Consider the following 19,747-nt stretch of genomic DNA (forward strand, 5'->3'; position numbering starts at 1 on the left):
CCCTGATCCCTTGCACCTGCAAGTGTACACAGCCATGTACATCATGCTGTGCCAATCATGAATCTAAGAATAAAGTGCAGAGCCAAAGATGATCCCTCCTTCCTAGGTGGTGTTTTAAATGTAATTTTCCTATAAATTAAATGTAATGCACATGACATTCTACAACAGCTGATGAGTGACACAGCAACATGACTTTGTCAGATCCTGGTAGAATAAAACTCTGACTTATAAAATATGAAGAATAGTGGTGAAATTCACAAAGTCTCCCAATTGAAATTACTTATATTCCAAAGTTCTATTTGTTGTGCCTTTTTAACATAAAATACCCTCTAAAATAATTACCTAAGTGTAACTCAGCATCTCCACTTCCTTTTAATATTTCTCAAAACTAGTATTCCCTGGATCATACACTGTGATCATTGCACTAAGTATTTTTATAGGGTGCTGGTACCCCTTAATTTTAAAAATCTCCATTGTCATATTTAATTACAAAACATGTTCTCATTAGCCGTTAGGTTTTAGCTGGGTAGTGTTCTAGAATAGACCACCGATACCCAAGTTTGAGCTTGTTTTGTTCAAAAATGATCCCCTAGGTCAGAAAAACAAAAACAACAAAAAATCATAATTATTGACTCTTTCATGGTTTGAATAAAGCACTCAGCATGTGGATAATGAAAAAGATTCAGTTATAGCAAAAGGACTCATTCAAGGTGAGGAAAGGAGCTGAACTTCAGGACCGTGTAAAAATGGAGGGAGATCTTATCCTGTGCCACGTCCATGGTCATCATCTTCATTCTCCATCACTGCCTGTGGGATGTTTGCTGGCTGTACCGTTCCGACCTACAACTATTGCTTTAAAGCAAACATTCTCTCTCTGCTACTCCACTGTGGAAGAGAACAGTTGTATGCCTTTTACCTGCAGCTAGTAGCAAAAAGAAATAGCAGTAAAAAGTACTTTTTAAAAACTAGTATTTGCATAATGCTCTCAATGTATAGACTATTCGCGTGTAGTCCGCGCCTTCCCCAGAAAAAAAGGAAGTACTTTTCTGCAAAGAAAAACTTACACATAGATAATAATATAGTTTTATAAATTAATTGTGTGCTGGTAAACTCACTCTCTCAGGAAAAAAAAAAAAACAAAACAAAACTCTATAGCATTTGACAATTTCCATCCTGTAAACATTTTTATTTTCAGTGATTTTTATCAACATACTGTCACTGGGGCAGAATTGGGAAAGGATGTGTTACAGCCCACACTGCCACACCACCAATGTTACTGATATGTAAAAGATGGAGGTCTCAATTTATTTATCTTTTGCAGTATGATTTAGGATCCTGTCCCTTCAAACAAAAAGTAATATATCAGAATGCAGTCTTTGGAATTAACCACTCCTTTCGAATTTGATAAAAGAGGGGGTTTATGTTCAAACATAGGACATTTTAATGTTGTTGGCTTTTTTAATAAAAAAAAATGCCTTTACTACTTTGATAATATTGGCAGTGTGGTTGGATATGATTTGGAAATAGAACAGTGAGTTAAAATTCAGCCTGATGATAGAGCAGCTTTGGAGTTAATGTGCATTTTATGTATTTAATGTACTCTCCTGACCCATTTCAGAGCTTTCTGTGAGTAAAATCTAATTATCCACCTATTATCTGAGAAAGATTTGTTTTGATGGATCTACTTCATGAAAGATAGAAGCAGAACTGCTTTGTCCCAGTACCAATTTTCCCCCATCAGGGAAAAAGTTATGTTCTGAAAGACTTCAGATCAATAGTTAAACCCAATAATTAAAGGCTGAGATAACATTTTGCTAGGCACTCCTATCCCATGGTTTGAAGTCTTCATTTTGAGGTACTGCCATTAGGGTACCAACACTATCCATTAGTGTTATAACACTATCTTAGGAACAACCTCACTTCTCAGAACAGGATGTGATTTTAGCTGATGGAAATGCTTGGCTCAGCCTCTTCTTGCTGACGGCAGACAGGTCACACTCCTGTCTGCTCTCTTGGTGAATTGTTAAGCGTAGTGGAACTGGGTCTACCTTCTGCCCAGGAAGCCAGCAGTCTGGGTGCTGAGCTCAATTCAAAGGAGATGTAGCAAGTTCATTTATTAGCACTGCAAAATCTTCTCCTGCAATGTGGCTTTTCATCTGTAAGAAAACTAATCCCCATCCTGCAACTGTCTCCCAATGGTTCTGAACTCATTAGGAAGAGACATAATTGATATTCCAAAACCCAAACAGCCACTTTTTATTTTTCCTTGTTTGAAGTATTTTTACAACACCACTCTGACACCAGAAGAACAGAGGTTTTTCCCCCACACCAAACAATTCTCTGACACCAACTGGATGTCCTACAATTTATTTTATTTATTTATTTTTTTTTGTTGGGCCTCAAAATTTTATTATACATTGGTAAGCATATCAACTTTTTTTATTTCATCATATTATGGAGGTACAAATATTGTTAGGGTTACAAATATTGCTCCTGCTCCCTCCCTCCCCCCGAAATGTCCAATCCCCTGGTGGTGTGCATCGCACACGTTATGGAAACATACATCCCTTTCCTCCTCCCCACTCCTGCCTGCCCACCACCTGCTAAAAAGTTGTTTATTTATTTATTTATTAACATTTTGGTTATATTGTATATCTTTGCCTCTTGAATTCTGACACCAACCACCCAGAGTTAGCATCAGGCTCCACATGTGTAAAGGCTCCATCCACAAGACTGCCCTCACGTCAGAGGCCCATTGCAAGTAGTGGGTCCCCAGGTGACCCCCACTTTTGACCCCCTTGGCTACAAAGTTAGGGGTTTCTATGACTTCTCCCTCAGTTTTGCTAATTTGCTAGAATGGCTCACAAAACTCAAGAAAGCACCACTTGCTATCACTGGCTTATTATGAAGAATACAAATGAACAGTCACATGAAGAGGTACATAAGGTGAGATCCAGAAGGGTCCCAAGAACAGGAGCATCTGTCCCCATGAGGTTGGGTGCACCACCCCTTGAGCACATGGATGTGTTCACCAACCCAGAAGCTTTCTGGTCTCCACAGTTTAGCAGTTTCATGGAGGTTCCATTTTATAGGAGTGATTATTAAATCATTGCCTATTAGTGATTCACTCAATCTCCAGCTCCTTTCCCCTCAAGGGAATTGGGGGCTAGGGAGTGAGACTGAAAGTTCCAACCTTCTAATCTCATGGCCCTATCCTGAAGTTATACATTAGCATAAAAGTATGATGGAAAGTGGCTTATTATGAACAATGAAAGATCTTCCTCTCACCCCTATCACTCAGGAAATTCCAAGGGGTTTTAGGAGCTCTGTGCCAGGAACCAAGATGATGACTAAATAGGTATTTCTTATTATATCACAATATCATACCTTGTTTTATGAAAACCTGTCTCTGTTAACCATTTATTTTTATTTCAGTGTAGTTTGGGGAGTAAAGAAGGTAGCTTGTATTCAATCTTCAATGTTTAACCTGCCAATTTTGTCACTGAGACTTATGGAAATACTTATGGAATAAGTACATTAAGAAAAACTAGAGTTTGATTAAGCATTGAAGAATAACAGATGATTAAGTTGTATCTGTATCTAAGTACTTTTTGAAACCTTACTCTACTAACTGCAAGACTCAAACTGTGGTCCAGAAATGGCTTTATTGCAATCAACTTAGGTGTTTCTGTTGAAGATTGAATTCCAACTGATGATCCTAGGGAGGAGCCAGAAATAACTGCCTTGATTCAAGCCTTCTAGGTGATTCTTATATAACACAGGATAAGAAAGAAAAAATGGAATAAAAAAGATGTGGCCTAGAAATTAATGATAAAATGTTAAAAGGCAATTTCATGAGAATTCTAAAACCAAAATCAAATTCCTCATCCGGGAGAAATAACTTGGCAGGCTGATCTTCCTCTTTTTCCTTCCTTTCATTTTATGTAGTGGATCTGAAATATGAGCATGCAACCAAATCACCTTGAGGGCTTGTTAAAATGCACATTGCTGGGCCAAGCCCCAGAGTTTATTGAATGTTGTCTGAAAATCTGCATTTCTAATAAGATCCAGGTGATACTTCTGTGCTGGTTAGGGAACCTCACTTCAGAAAGACTGCTGTGGTACTACTCCTCAAATCTTAGCTTTTATTGGTACAAGTCTATGAGAAGAATTAGAAATATTTAGATTTAGAGAAAGGAGTAACAAAGGAGAAAAGAGAAAGACATTTTAGTTAGCAACAACTGGGTCATCTAACTGGAATGTATTTCTTCCACTCATATGTTCATCAAAAACATCTAAAGATTATGCTAGAAAAATTGCAACAATTTCAATCTCATTATATGCAGAAAAATCATATTTTTTCAGAGTGTTTTGAGACATATTAACTAATTTGATTCTTACAAGAATACTTTGAGATTAACAAGTTATATCGTACTTATTTGCATTCCATTTTACAAATAAAAACTAAAGATAAACGAGTGTGTGGTTTTCCAAGTTTACATAGCCAAGAAGTTCCAGAGATGAAACTATCACTCATGTTTTCTTAATTTTCATCTAGTATTTTTACTACTACCTCACTCTGGGGTTTAAATAAGACAAACATCAGAAATCAGGGGTGATTCGTATAATTCTTGAGACACCAGTATATAAAAGCAATGATTCTTCATGGCGAAGCAAGTGATATCCTCACCTTGGGCACACAATTTCAGAGGGTAAGAGAAAACACAATAATCAAGAAAACAATCATTTAATGTAATGTTTTAAGAAGTCAAAATTAATGTAAAAATCAATGATAAATAAAATATTAAAAAGTTTAAATTACTACAGGTCACTTGTTTTACAACAGTCATTATGGTACAATGAAAGCAGCTTTTGACCTTGTATTGTAGTGCAATGGGAACATTTTTAATTAGCCCATGATTTCTGAACCTACAGGACTGCTATGTTCTAGCTGGGCAGGGTAATGAGTATGGACAATGGTATTTGAACAGATTTGGCACTGTGGGGCTTTGTATATACTCATGACTTTTGATTGCAAAGCTTACATTATCTTTTTCTACCGGGTTTAAAATATATGAGGATATTTTAGTAAATGTATATGGGCACATATTTTTCCTTTTTCTTTCTGCTACAATGTGCCCCAGCAAGGCATTGTCTCATGGGTTAATTCTTGATACACTGAAGACTACTGGAATTTCTATTGAGAGTTGAATAACAATAAGAAGGAGGATGGAGAAAGTAACTTATCTCTAATGTTAAAGACTTTAATTAAATATCCACTTAAATCATATGTGTCTCATAGTGGAGTAATAACTTTGAATGCTGATTTGGCTACTTAGCAATGGCAATTGGTCATTCAGGTTCACAATTCCAGAAGCTCAGGGAAGAAAAGGAGTGGCTAAGGTAGGAAGTTTCAGAGAGCAGGGATCTGAGACATAGACAATAGGTTAAATATGTTAATCTGGTTCCTGTAATAGGAAACAGACATCACATGGTTTGTAGACTCAAATCTTTGTTTTCTGCAAGTGGTTTCTTTGTTTATGCTTTATGGAGTTTTCTGGTAGACAGTCTTCTACATTAACATAAATGATTTTGACACAAGAGCCTGCATAAGGTTTTTTTTAATTCTCTGAACACCTTCCCCAATCACTTCAAGTATTTAATTTTGTATACGATCAAAATAATTACAACTGTCATTGTTAGTGTCACTTTAATGAGAAAAATAATTTTCTGGGGTACTTTTTAATAATGTAGATTCCCAGTTGCCAATCCTAGATATTATAATACAGTAGGCCTGGGATAAAGACCAGTAATTGCATTTTTAGCAAGCATTCTGATGCTTGATATAGGTGGTGCCCACAGGTCAAGCTCTGGGAAGCAGACTTTGAATCAAAGATTTGCTTGCAAAAGTTTATTGGAAAATGCTCTTTGAATTAATTCCTGTGGTGTGGGAGTGAGTGGGCATAGAGAAAAGATACACAACAACCTCAGCCATCCCTACAAAGAGCTCAGGAGCTGCAAGGACTCTTCAGAAATGTGAGGATTGGAGTAGGAACTGGAATCTTTTTTTTAACTTTTTTTAAAATTTCAGCATATTATGGGGCTACAAATGTTAAGATTATGTATATTGCCCATACCCCGCCCTACCCTCCTCTTGTTAGAGCTTCAAGCGTGACCATCCCCCAAATGTTGCACATTTCACTCATTATGTTTGTATATACCCATCCCCTCCTACCCCCTCCCACCTGCCCAACACCTGATAAATGTTTTTCCTATATGTTCACTTAGGTGTTGATCCGTTAATACCGATTTGCTGGTGAGTACATGTGGTGCTTGTTTTTCCATTCTTAAGATACTTCACTTAGTAGAATGGGTTCCAGCTCTATCCAGGAAAATACAAGAGGTGCTATATCACCATTGTTTCTTAAAGCTGAATAGTACTCCATGGTATACATATGCCACATTTTATTAATCCACTCATGTATTGATGGGCACCTACCTGGGTTGTTTCCACGCCTTTGTGATTGTGAACTGTGCTGCTATAAACATTCGAGTGCAGGTGTCCCATTTGTAGAGTGTCATTTGATCTTTTGGGTAGATGCTCTTTTACTGTCATCCACCAAGCAGTCATTGCACATAGGCTGCCCTAGGAAAGAAGATCTGACCCTGGGAAAGAAAGCTCTTTTCCTGAGATGGGAAAAACATAGTCCAACATCCAAGCTGCACCACTGAATTTCCCAGCAAGGATTCAGGTGAGGCCATGTGACTAGTACTGGCCAAAGAACTGTAGTTGGAGTGATGCATTCACTTCAGTTTTAAGGTGAGTAGTTTAAGAGGAGGCATGTGATCCTTTAGCTCTCTCTTTTGACCCATAAAAAAATTAGGCCACATATTCCAGATGTTAATAATATAGTTACAATATTGTAGGGGTCTCCACAATCCTGGGTTCCTGAGTGCCAGTTCCGAACCCTTGAGATAATTGCAATAGAAAACGTAGCATGAACTAAAAATAAACAAATAAATAACAAAGAAGAAAATAACAACTAAGTGCTTTTAAGGTACTAAAATTTCATTATTAATTTTATAATGTGACATTATCTTAACTATCCTTACTAAAATAATGGCCACGTTTCAGTTATAGAGCAAGCTGTAGTGGATCAGTATCAGCTAAAGATATCTATGATTAGACTGAAACTACACCTTAAGACTTTTATCAAATCCAGTGTTGGTGGAAATAATATCTTGGGAAAGCAGATAACAATTCCCAGATGGCAAAAGAGTAATTATCCTTGACTGGATATCACTGTGGTTGTGCACTGTCCTTTTCCATATGCTATAAAAAAAAAAAAAAAAAAAAAGCATTTCCTTATATTTTCAAGACATCATAAAAAGAAACCATATCATTGTGCTGCCCTAAATAAGAATAAATACAATATTAAACATTGAATATTTTCTGGTGCCAAAAGGGTTTGCCGCTCTTCTCTTTGCTAAGAGGATTTGTGCTTGAAAATTAATAATTGTAAATTTCTTGTTTCCCTTGGAAAGGTATGTAAATATTTTTAAAAACAAAATAAGCCTCTTGCTTGTTTAATAAACGAGCCAATGTTTTTTCTTAAGGCCTTGGAGTCATCTCTTTGAAATGGAAAACATCAAGGCAAACAGCGTCCCAATCTGTTTGTCTCTGAGGGAGTTGAATCTAGGCACCTGGATCCGCGTTGTAACAACCTTTTTCCCACAGAAATTCTGGTTTTCCTTTGGATAAAGGCAATTAACTAGCACAGGTGGCCAATCCAATTACTCCATGAATTTAGGATGAACTTTCTGTATCCGTGGTGCTGTCAATTCCTATACTTGATGATACTGTAATTCATCTTGAGAACATGCATGAAATGGGTTGTATCTGCCTGGCTATATAATTAGGTGATATTTATTTCTGTCTTTATAATCTCACAGTGGATTTTCTGTTATGTACACCACAGTTTGGTTAATGGTTATTTGAATTATAAAAGAAATAAACTGTTTAATTGTTTTTTTCCTTTGTGGAAAGGATTCATTGGGTTATGAGATGATTCTACTTTTATGTATTTATTTTTTCTAACACCTAAAATATAAAAAGAAAAAAATAGCTCCTGATCAATTATTTGAAAAAAATTCGAGATTGTTTTGTAAAGCCTCCAAAATTTAACTGACATGGCTAGTGTCTCAGTTGTTTTGCATTGCTTATAACAAAATACTTGAAACTGGGTAATTTATAATGAAAATAAATTTATTTCTTACAGTTTGGGAGGATGAGAAGTCCAATGTCCAGGGGCTACATCGGATGGGAGGTGAGGACTCTTTGCAGAGTCCAGAGGCAGTGCACGGCATCACATTGACAAGGAGGCTGAGCGAGCACACTGGCTCAGGTCTCCTCCCATTATCTTCTGACCAGTCTCACTCTGTGGTAACTCATTCATCCATTAACCCATTAATCTATTAATCCATGAATGGATTAATTCATTCATGAGGGCAGAGTCCTCATGACCCAATATCACCTCAAAAAGGCCCCTCCTCTACATCCTGCCATATTAAGTTCCAACATGAGCTTCATCAGGGACAAACATTCACACCATACTAGTCAAAATGCCATAAATCAAGTGATTGCATGTAATCATACAGTGTTTGATAGTGCATTCTTCACTGTATTCAGTGGGCTACAGTTTAAACACTATAAGTACTTCAGTGACATAATTTTTATGTTATGATAGATAATTAATATCAACCTATATTAAATGTTTTCAGATGAAAAATTCTATTTTCATCTGGTCATGGTTTAAGTATAGAAATTTAAAACTTTGGCCACTAAGGTCACATGTATTGGCATAGTCCTATAATAGTGCCAGAAGAGAGGGAAAAACTTACAATTACCTGTGAGTATTTGCTTTGATCACATCCTTGTGAAGGTAAGGTGGCCTTCTATTCAGGTCTAAGGTTTCAAATGTATCCCTAGATACTTTTGAACAACTATTAATTTGCTCTGATTGTCTTCTATTCACCCTATTGTTGAAAGAGTAAACAGTAGGAAATAACCGAACACGACGCCAGCGCTGGATAGAGGGGATGTGTAATGTCTTATTAATCACACACACTCACAGATTAAGGGAGAAAAACAGCAATGCCATGCAGAGCCACATAGGAGCTGTACTCAGGTACAGAATGAGCCATCAGGGCTGTGGGAGGCAGGCCTTGCAATATCAAGAGGGTGAAGTGATCCCTGGTTCTAACAGAAGGATAAAAGTGTTTTGTTTAAATAATTTTATGGGATGGTAGGAAAGTGAAAACCATTTGGTTGAGGACTCAAAGGAGATAGCTGATTCTGCTGCTAGAGGAACTCACTAGGTGAGGAGCTTTTTCTGTTGAATGGGGAGCATATTTATTGAGAGCAAGGAAAGTCACAGCTAGGCCTTGTGAGGCTAAAAAATGTTAAGAAAGCACTTGAAATATATGTCTTACAATATAAAATCCTAAATCAAGAGTCTGGATATTCCCTTAAGAAATTATGCTATTTGAACATTTGGCATATATAAAAGAATATGACTAAAATCATGATTACTGATGTATATGATATCATAGCTACATATACTGTTATTGGGGAGTTTTTGGATGCTCTCTTGTTCATTTTTTTCCATACATTAGTTAATAGTAAAATAAGTAGATGCACATACATACATAAAGTAGATGTATATACATACAAAAATTAATACATTTCTAAGCACCCCAAGGAGGAAAGTAACATGCCTTTTGAGCCATTTGATTCTATTTGGAGATAAAAACAAATTATATATTATCTGATTTTTGGTCAAAGGCTTCTGAGAAGTTAGCTGGGTCAATAAAATCTTGACTTTCTTGAGTATTTGCAAATTTTAGTGCTCTTGCAACATCACTAAAGTGAAAATAAATTGAAGAGGTTAATCAGCATAAGTGAAGTATGTTTCAAATTTAATTGGTTTTAAAACCACTTATATATTCATTATCATATGTAAAAAAGGGGTTATTTGCAAAAGATCATGGTTTTTGTTTTCATGACATTTTAAAACATAACAATTATTAAAAATACTAATGATATGCAAAGAGAAGCTTGTTTTGTTTCAATATAAAATTTATTGTAAAATATATGTAATTTTGAAAAATAAGTGTACAGTAATAGTGCACCTTCTATTTAGTCTTAATGCAAATGTGATAAGTTTTTTACAATCAAAATTTTTAGGAATTATTTCAGATCTTTGCAATTGTGTTGCAATAAACATTTGAGTGCAGGTATCTTTTTGATAAAATGACTTCTTTTCCTTTGGGTAGACACTCAGCAGTGGGATTGCTGGATTGAATGGTAGGTCTACTTTTAGTTCTTTGAGAAATCCACATACTGTTTTCCATTATCCTAAGCAAAGTATCTCAAGAATGGAAAAACAAACACCAAATGTACTCTCTAATAAATTAGAACTGATGGGCTCATAGACAGAGAAGTAGAAGTCATTAGAGATCAAGCAGAAAGGGGTGGGCAAAAATCCTACCTAACGAGTACAATGAACACTATTTGAGTGATGTGCACATTTATAGCGCTGACTCAAGCCATGTAACAAAAACATTTGTACCCCCTCAATATTTTGAAATAAAAAACAATTTTAGGATCTATTTAAGAGTGAGAAATAGGTAAATGCCATATGGTGAGTTTCATGCAACAAAATTTCATTAAATCTTTTTTTGTTCTTTAATAATCTTTATTCTAAATATGATTTGCTAGAGCCTGATAAATACTTGTTACCCAACAACATTGTGTTGTGAGAGGCAGATTTGTAAAAAGACTGTAAGGGCAGATCAATGAGATTCCACTAAAAATTATGGAGAAAAATTAAATAATTTACCTTCTTGATAAAGATATTATTCTCTGTGCCAGTAATTATGGGAACACCTGTCCTATCATACACAAAATATAATTGTGCTAACAAAGCAAACTCTTACTTAGAAAGTAATATGTAAAATTTATAGCAAAATCTTAAGCTCAATTAGATAAAGAATTAAATCCTTTTTCCTGACAGTTAAAAGAAAAAAAAAAAAAAAACCTGCTTGGATGATTTAAGAAAAAAAAAAAAATGGAAGAATGAATATGGAACCATAAAAAGAAATTATGTTATAAAAAGAGAGTAAAAATCTTGGCCATAGCAGCCAAATTCCATCAAGATGATGTATTCGCTTTGGCAAATCATAGCATCATTTGGTTACATATGTTAGACTTAGAACCCCTTATGTTTTCAATAACTAGAAAAGAGTTTGGAATTGAAATGAATTGGGAAATCCAGTGTAATTGCTATCTGAGAAGAGTAACAAAAGTTTAAACAAAAAAAGATATGAATATAAATAATATGATAAATTCTTAGTTCACTATAGAAGATTATCAACTTATGAATTAAATATAAATAAGGTGAAGCAAAATCAAATTCAATATGGATAATACAGTGAGATAGCCTTGATCAAATAATAGTTCTCCTGTTACTGAGAAAGTTGCTTTACTTCACAAATATTCTGGCTTGTGAGAAGACTGTGGATGAGGACGAGAAAGAGACCAACTGAAGTGGTCTAGTCAAAGCTAACAGTCAGTGGGCTGTAAAACATGCAGACAAAATGGCCCTAGGTCTCTGTGATATGATATGTAAATACCAGGGGTATTTCTCAGTAAGATCTAAAGAGACAAAAATATTGAATTAGAAAAGAAAGAGGAAAAAGCATATATATATATATATATATATATATATATATATATATATTTACAGAAAGGCTTACTTAAAAATTCACATATGAAATCAATCTCTTTTTAAAAATTCACAGAAACTCACAGAGAAGCAGAGACTGTTCAAAAGCCTTAGTTATTATTACACAAAATTACTTCTAATTTAATATCAATGCCAGTATCTAACCACTTTTGAAAATCAAAATACAGATTATGTATTTTTAATGGCATAATTCCACCCAGGGACCTCTGTACTACTGTAACAGAGCAAACACATTGATACTATCAATGGCAACTCACCTTTTTCAATGAGGAAACACTTATCACAATGGCTGATTTGACATTTTAAAGCATGGTTGACTATGAGACTACCAACTGTAAACCCAGCTCTTCTCTGATGATATGATTTAGCCAGATTTACTTAGCTTGTATATAGCTGGTACACACACACACACACACACACACACACAAACACATCTTATATACACTTATGAAGCCACATGTAAATATTGATATGCATGTGTGACTCCACAGATGCATACATTGCATGCACATATATACCAAATATATAGCTATCTATCTATATCTATATCATCTATATCTATATCCCAAGTGATCTCAGTGTAACCTCAGCTGGAAAGAAACTGTGGGCTCTTTCCTTCTCATTGTTCACACTTGGTAAATAAGCTCAAGCCCCTAGGGAATGTTTCTTAGACAACATCTTCATTTGAGACATCAACAATCTAATTGTAACTTATTTTTACCAGATAATTGCCTACTAACTTATTTTTCATTCCATCCTGTCCTTTTTTAAAATCAAAGAGCATCTCTTTCATTTTATGTTCTCCATGACCAGCAAAAGACCAGGTACATATGACCAAAACACACATTTGAATTGAAAGAAAGAAGGGAGGAAGAGGGGAAGGAAGCCAGAGTTGGAAGCAGGATTGAGGCTTTAGGTCATCTGCCTCTGCCTTCCAAGATCCACTAGGTACAAATCTCTACTAGTTCCTAGACAAGAATAAAATTAAACCTTGAGGGAAAACAATCAAATAATACTTTATGACATTTTCAATAATTCCAGACTTTTGTTCAGCCTCTTGTGACCCAGAGGGAGGAGAAAGAAAATATAATATCAGGACCCATAAGTTTTCTCATTGATAAAAAGAAAAAAATAACCTAAGCTATTTAGGGAGAAAAAAAAGATTCTCTCTGTAAGGATACATCCCTACTCTGTAATCTACATATTCCTGTTCTACATACTATATCTCCAAATCCCCATTTTTCTTTATTGATATTTCTCTCCTTATTATGAGTTGTGGTTTGAACAATTGATAGAGTAAATGTATAATGCAAACTCCAAAAAAAAAAAAGTTTCACTAAATTTTATAGTTCCATATAATAGAATAGCGTCAGCTCAAAGTGTGTTAATACCTTGCTCACGAGCAAGCATTGGCTTCCTATTAAAAAACAACAACAAAACCAGAAAATAGACCTGTAGGTACCAAACTTAGGCAGCACTCTGCGTCAGAGTATGTGTGTAAGAGACACGTTTGATTAATCAGTAGTGAAACGGTGGACTAGACTCAGGAGCATCAGATTTCACAGTCGTCAGAGACACTAGCTTGGGTTGCAGCTCTATCAGGAGGGATTTCAGTCAACCTGGGAATGTGGTCTTGCTCTTCATCCAAGCAGCCACACTAGTAGAGGATTGAGAGTAAAAACTCTTATGTTTATTTGATATTATTCTTCCAAGACTAATGATCAGAAAACCTAACAGAATAAAGTATGTCTCTATCTTCTTGATTTCTAGAAGTTCTTTCTCAATCATAGGAATTATAAATAGGTCCTACAGTTTTGTGCCTTTCTTTTATTTGTTTGTCTCTCCTTCCTTGCCTCCATTTCTCCTTCCCTTCTTCCCTCCCTCCCTCCCTCCTTTCCTTTCCCTTCCCTTCCCCTTCTCCCTCCTTCCTTCCTTCCTTCCTTCCTTCCTTCCTTCCTTCCTTCCTTCCTTCCTTCCTTCCTTCCTTCCTTCCTTCCTTCCTTCCTTCCTTCCTTCCTTCCTTCCTTCCCAGTGCATTTTGATCAACAGAAGCTCTAAATTAAACAGAATCAAATTTATCAAGACTTTCCTTTATGATCTGGTGTTTAATTCTTTTATCCTATGTGATCCTGAAAAGTTTCTATATTTTAGCCTAAAGTTGTCATATTTTTTCTTTCCTACATAACACTATAATCTACTTAAAATAAAGATTTTAGCATGATATATAAAGCTATGAAAAGGAATATTTTCCCCTTTGCTATGTGTGGATAATTATCTTAGTGCTACTTATTGAAAACTAGTTATTAATACTTACACCTGACTTGTTTCCACATAGGCATGTTTCTTGGCTTTCTATATTGTACATGTATGCTGGCCTTGTCTTTTAACCACTGAAATTTATAAAGTCATGAACGTTGAAATTCACGTTTTCCAGTTCAGCAAATGTCTCTGATGCAAAATAAGCTTCAGTGTTTTAGGTTTCAGCTTTTATCTTAATTTTGGCTGCTTATTTTTCCTCTTATTTTATTTAGCATGTTCAAGTTTATTTTTTTAACTGACAGAGAAAATTGTATCTATTTATCGAGGATAACATGATTTTTAGAAGTACTGTACATATACATTGTGGAATGTTTAAATCTAGCTAATTAACATGTGGATTACCTCACATAGTTATCATTTTTGTGGTGAGAACATTTAACATCCACTCACCAGTTTTCAAGCATTATTCTACTTCTTCCAATGCATTTTAGAAGATATTTTATATATTTTCACATATTTTATATATTTCATATATTTTATCCAGCACTGTTGTTATAGGAGGCCAATTTTGGTACCTGGTACTTGCACTGATGGAAACAAATGCTAGTTTATTTCACATGTATAAAGCATTAATGAGCATGGAATTTATTATTCTAGATGAAGATAAACAGGAATTAAAATTTATTTTCCTTAATATGACTTTCCAGTTTTTTAAAATAAAATATCATGTTCTTTCTATAATTAGATACCTCCTCTCTCCCTGTTTCTCTCCACACCTACACACCACACAAACATGCAAATACACCTGTAAACATATTGCATCTATTTCTTGTCTCACTATCTAATTCACTGTCTATTTATTTCCTGCTACATTAGACAATATTGTTGTTTTAATGTCAGGAAAGGCAAGTCCAACCTCATTAATCTTTTTCATAATTTTGTGGATATTTTTGGATAAACATTCTTTCATATGCACTGTAAAATAATTATGTACAATTGCTAAAACAACAAAAGCAAGAATAAATACAGCAACAGCAAAACCCTTATGATACATCTTCTGTGTGTACTAAATTAATATATTAATTTTATAACAATTGACATTTTTGTATTAAGAATTCACAATCAATAATGAGATATTTCTTTTCATTTCTGAAGACCATATTTTATGTGCTCCAGTGAAATATGATAACTTTATTCATTTAGTTTATTTACTTTTATGTTAAATGCATTCTCAAATATTTTATTGTTTTTGTTTTATTTTGAACTGGCTATTTCCAGCTAGCTAACACTAGTGTAACTCTTAAATATTAATACTACTACAGCTAATGATTTTGGGGTATTTTCTTTATGCTCAGTTACCTTATCACAATTACTTATTATTCTGTTAATCTTTACTAGTGCCTTCTGAATTTTTTTGGCACTCATTAATAGAATTTATCAAAAGAGTTCAAGCCTTTGTTTCTAATAATTATTGAAATTATTATTTTTATTCTTAATGTATTTTGAACACATCTTAGACAAAACTTGAAAATGGTGATGGTATTACTCTCTCGTCATTTCCCAATTTTGAGATACTTGCTCTTGTTTTTTGTAGATAATTTTCATCATATGCAAAAAGTATGCTTTATTTATAGCTTACTTTAATTTTACTAAGCGATTATCAACATACATTGTTATAACCGTGTGGCTTATATATTTTATTAATGATTTACTAGTTACATTTATAGTAATTAGCTTCAATATTATGAAATACATCTACATATTAACTGTAACTATTAACTAGTAACAGTTAATATGTAGATGTATTTCATAATATTGAAATATGCTAACCAACTAAGGTTATAATATTTCTGTTATTTTCATGCTTGAATTGAATTTTCTAATATTTGATTTAGAATTTGATGAATTCCATATGAGCTTCCAGCTTTTAAATGCATTAGTGACGTCATCATGTACAAAATTGTGTTCATTTGTGCTCCAATCACGCACGGCACTTCAAGTCCTTGGCCTTCTGGCTTCCACATCCTCTTCCAGGAATGACTTTCTCTCCTCTTTCTCTAGTCAATTCCTCTTCTTCCTTTAGAAATTAACTCAATTATCACTCCTCAGGAATCTGGTCACTGACCTTCCCAGAGCAGGCAACATATCCTCAAAGTACTATTCTTCTCTCATTTATAGTATTACTGATAGTTGCATATAAACAATCTGTTGTGTAATTAATGTTGTAATTGATTACACAAATATTATAATGAAAGCTCCAAAACTGCAGAAACTATTGATATTTTATTTCAGAATTTGTTCTCCAGTGTTTTAAAGAATGAATAGCTCTAAGAATAAATAAAAGATTTCTAAGTGGAGTGAGAGATAAGTAAAAGATTTCTAATCAGAGTAAGCACTGCCATTTCAAGCTATTTTGTGGGGTCACATAAATCTAGTTAAACTAAAGAAGGAGGAAACTTGCTCATAGACACATATTACACAATAGGACAGTTGTACCTGAAGGGTATGTCAGAGGAAGAAAGGTCATGGAATATAGATTTTATTCATGTTTGCTAGTGTATAAATATATGAATTTGAGCATCCCAGCTTAGAAAATAATCTGAATAGTCTCTGCTCCAGACATTCTCTATTTAGCTAATAATTTTTTAGAACATCTTTTTGGAATCTTAAGGGGATTTTTAGAATTCAGACTAGAAAAAAATTAAATCTCTTGCATAATGTTTCATTTAGCATAAGAAAATTGACAATCAAAAAAATTACATTATTTGATGAAATGAAGTGTCCAGGTAGGGGCAGAGTTAGATGAAATTTAAAGGCAATGTTCACACCTCTTTAAAATCTTTGAGTATCCTGTAGGACTTGATTGAATTATAAGACTAACGATTTAAAAACCCATTATTGAGTTAAATGAAACATCTATTATCATATTTAGAGAAGTTATTACTTAATCCCTTCTGAGCTTATTCACCAATAGAATAGGTGAATGCATTTCTAATCAACTAAAAATGCAAATGCTAAATGATCATTTGGCACATTAAAAAAAAGTAGTGGGCTTTCTAAATGTACCATTATTGGCACTCTTAGATTACAGCCAGGAAAATATTAGCAAAACTTGCTAAGTATTTCTTGTTTTTATTTTTAATGATTATATTTAAAGGCACAAAATCAAATATGCTTAAATATTTCAAAGAGTTCTATCTTTCTAAAAATACCAGTTTCTCTAAATCTTAGCATAGTAGACTGGTGAAAAACGTAAAGACTAACTTTATTGCAAAGATGTGGAAACAACCTAAGTGCCCAGCAATACATGAGTGGATTAATAAAGTGTGCTATATGTAGATCATGGAGTACTATTCAGCTATTTTGTCAAATACACCTTTTGAAAAATATACTTTTGGGAGGCATAATTTGGAGGGAGTATTTGGGAGGCATAATTTGGAGGGAGTATTGAATAGTAAGTCAATGATTATTTTTGAGATTGCCTACTGTTATCAACAAAGAAATCACTAAAAATAAGGAAAGAAAGAAAGAAGAAGAAAGAAGAAAGAAAGGAAGAAGAAAGAGAGAGAAAGAATAATTTACCAATGCTTAAAGCTTTAACTGGCATAAATTAAAAAGTACTAAAGTATCAAAAGGTAAAATAAAACATAACAATACTGTTCCTCTATTATTAATCAAATATATAAAATGTATAGCCCTAGAACAAAAACTGTAATTTTATAATTTAAACTTTATCCCCAAATTGTGATCACAGATTTTATGATAATAATTATAATAACCATTTCCATCATGATTTTTATACAAAAATAATAACCTAAATAACTTCATAGTGAACAAATTATAGTATTTGTTACTTTTATACTCATAAGATAATGAATATAAAAATCAAGTGTAAAATATTCAAAACAATTTAAAAGGAAAATAAATATGATAAATTAGTAAAAATGAAGAAAAACATTTATATAATTTATATTTCTAATAAAGAGGCAAAGATTGGTTAGCTAGTTTTTGAAGTTGCTTTTTCTTATATAAATTTAAGTATATATTATTCATGTTATAAATAAAATATACATATATAGTTACAACTTTAGTTTTACAACCAGTATATTTTGACATGAAAAATGTGTATGACAAAGTTTATAACACATATTCCTTATAAAATCAAAAAGAATATCTGTTAACTTAAGAGTTTTATTTCTGGAGGAGGAAGCTACAATTCTACAGTGATTAAAAAGAATAAATCATTTGCATAGGATCTTCATTCAATATAATGTTCACTTTCAAAAAACAGAGTTACGCCAGTAAAACTGTCAAATGAGGCCTGGAAGGTTGTGATCCTCAGCTATATATGTTTGATGTCCTCATAATTACTTAATAACAAGATCTGTGCTGGATATAATGAATGTAGGTGCTAAATGTGGGCCCACTTTTAGAGTTTTAGAATCATAAACTAGGATTGAGGACATGGTAATAGAAACTTCCAAAACCTAAAAGCAAAGAGAAAAAAAGATGAAAAACAAAAACAGAACAGAATATCCAAGAACTGTGGAACAACAACAAAATGTGTAATATATGCATAAAGGTAACACCTAAAGGAGAAGAAAAGGAGCAAGAAAAGACATAGTATTTGAAGCAATGAGTGAAGGTTTTTTCAAAATTAATATCAGACACCAAATCATAAATCCAGGAAGCTCAGAGAACACCAATCAGGATAAATAACAAAAACCTATGTCTAGGCATATAATATTCAAACTTCTGGATATCAAAGATAAATTAGAAATCTTAAAAAAGCCAGAAGGCAAAAGCCTGTAGAAACAAAGATGGAAATTATATCTGACTTCTTCTCAGAAAAATATGTAAGCAAGATGAGACTGGTGTGAAATATTTAAAGTGTTGAAAAGAAAAAAAAACCCCACCAACCTCGAGTGCTATAGTCTGTGACATTATCCTTCAAAAGTGAAGGGGAAATAAAGACTTTCTTGAGCAAAAATTGAGGAAATTTGTTGCCGATAGACCTGCCTCACACACACACACACACACACACAAATTAAATTCTTCAGAGAGAAGAAGAATGATATAAAGCAGAAATTGGAATCTACATAAAAAAGAAAGAGTGTTGAAGAATGAATAAATTAAGAAGATAGAAGCAGAGGGAATATATCCTAATTTCATTCTGTGAGGCCAGAATGATCTTAATACAAAAAAATAGACAAAGACATTAAAAGAAAATAATACACCAATATCCTCTCAAGTATATGCAAAAATCTTCAATAACATATTAGCAAATCCAATTCAACAATATATAAAATAATTATATACGACAACCAAGTGAGACTTAAGTATGCAAGGCTAATCTAACATTTGAAAATCAACTAATGTAATCTACCACATCAACAGGTTAAAGAAGACAAATTACATGATCATATCAATAGATGCAGAAAAAGCATTTAACAAAATTCAATACCCAATCATGAAAAAGCCTTTCAGCAATCTAGGAATAGATGAGATGAAAGTTCTTCAATTTGACAAAGAACATCTACAAAATAACCTACAGCTAGCATGACCCTTAATGATAAAAAACTAGATACTTTCATCTAAGATCAAAAAATAAGGCAAGGATATCCCCTCTTACCATACTTTCAGCATCATACTGGAAGGCATAGTTAATGCAAAAAGACAAG

This window comes from Microcebus murinus, chromosome 17 (assembly GCF_040939455.1).
Source record: "Microcebus murinus isolate Inina chromosome 17, M.murinus_Inina_mat1.0, whole genome shotgun sequence".
NCBI classification, from domain to species: Eukaryota; Metazoa; Chordata; class Mammalia; order Primates; family Cheirogaleidae; genus Microcebus; species Microcebus murinus.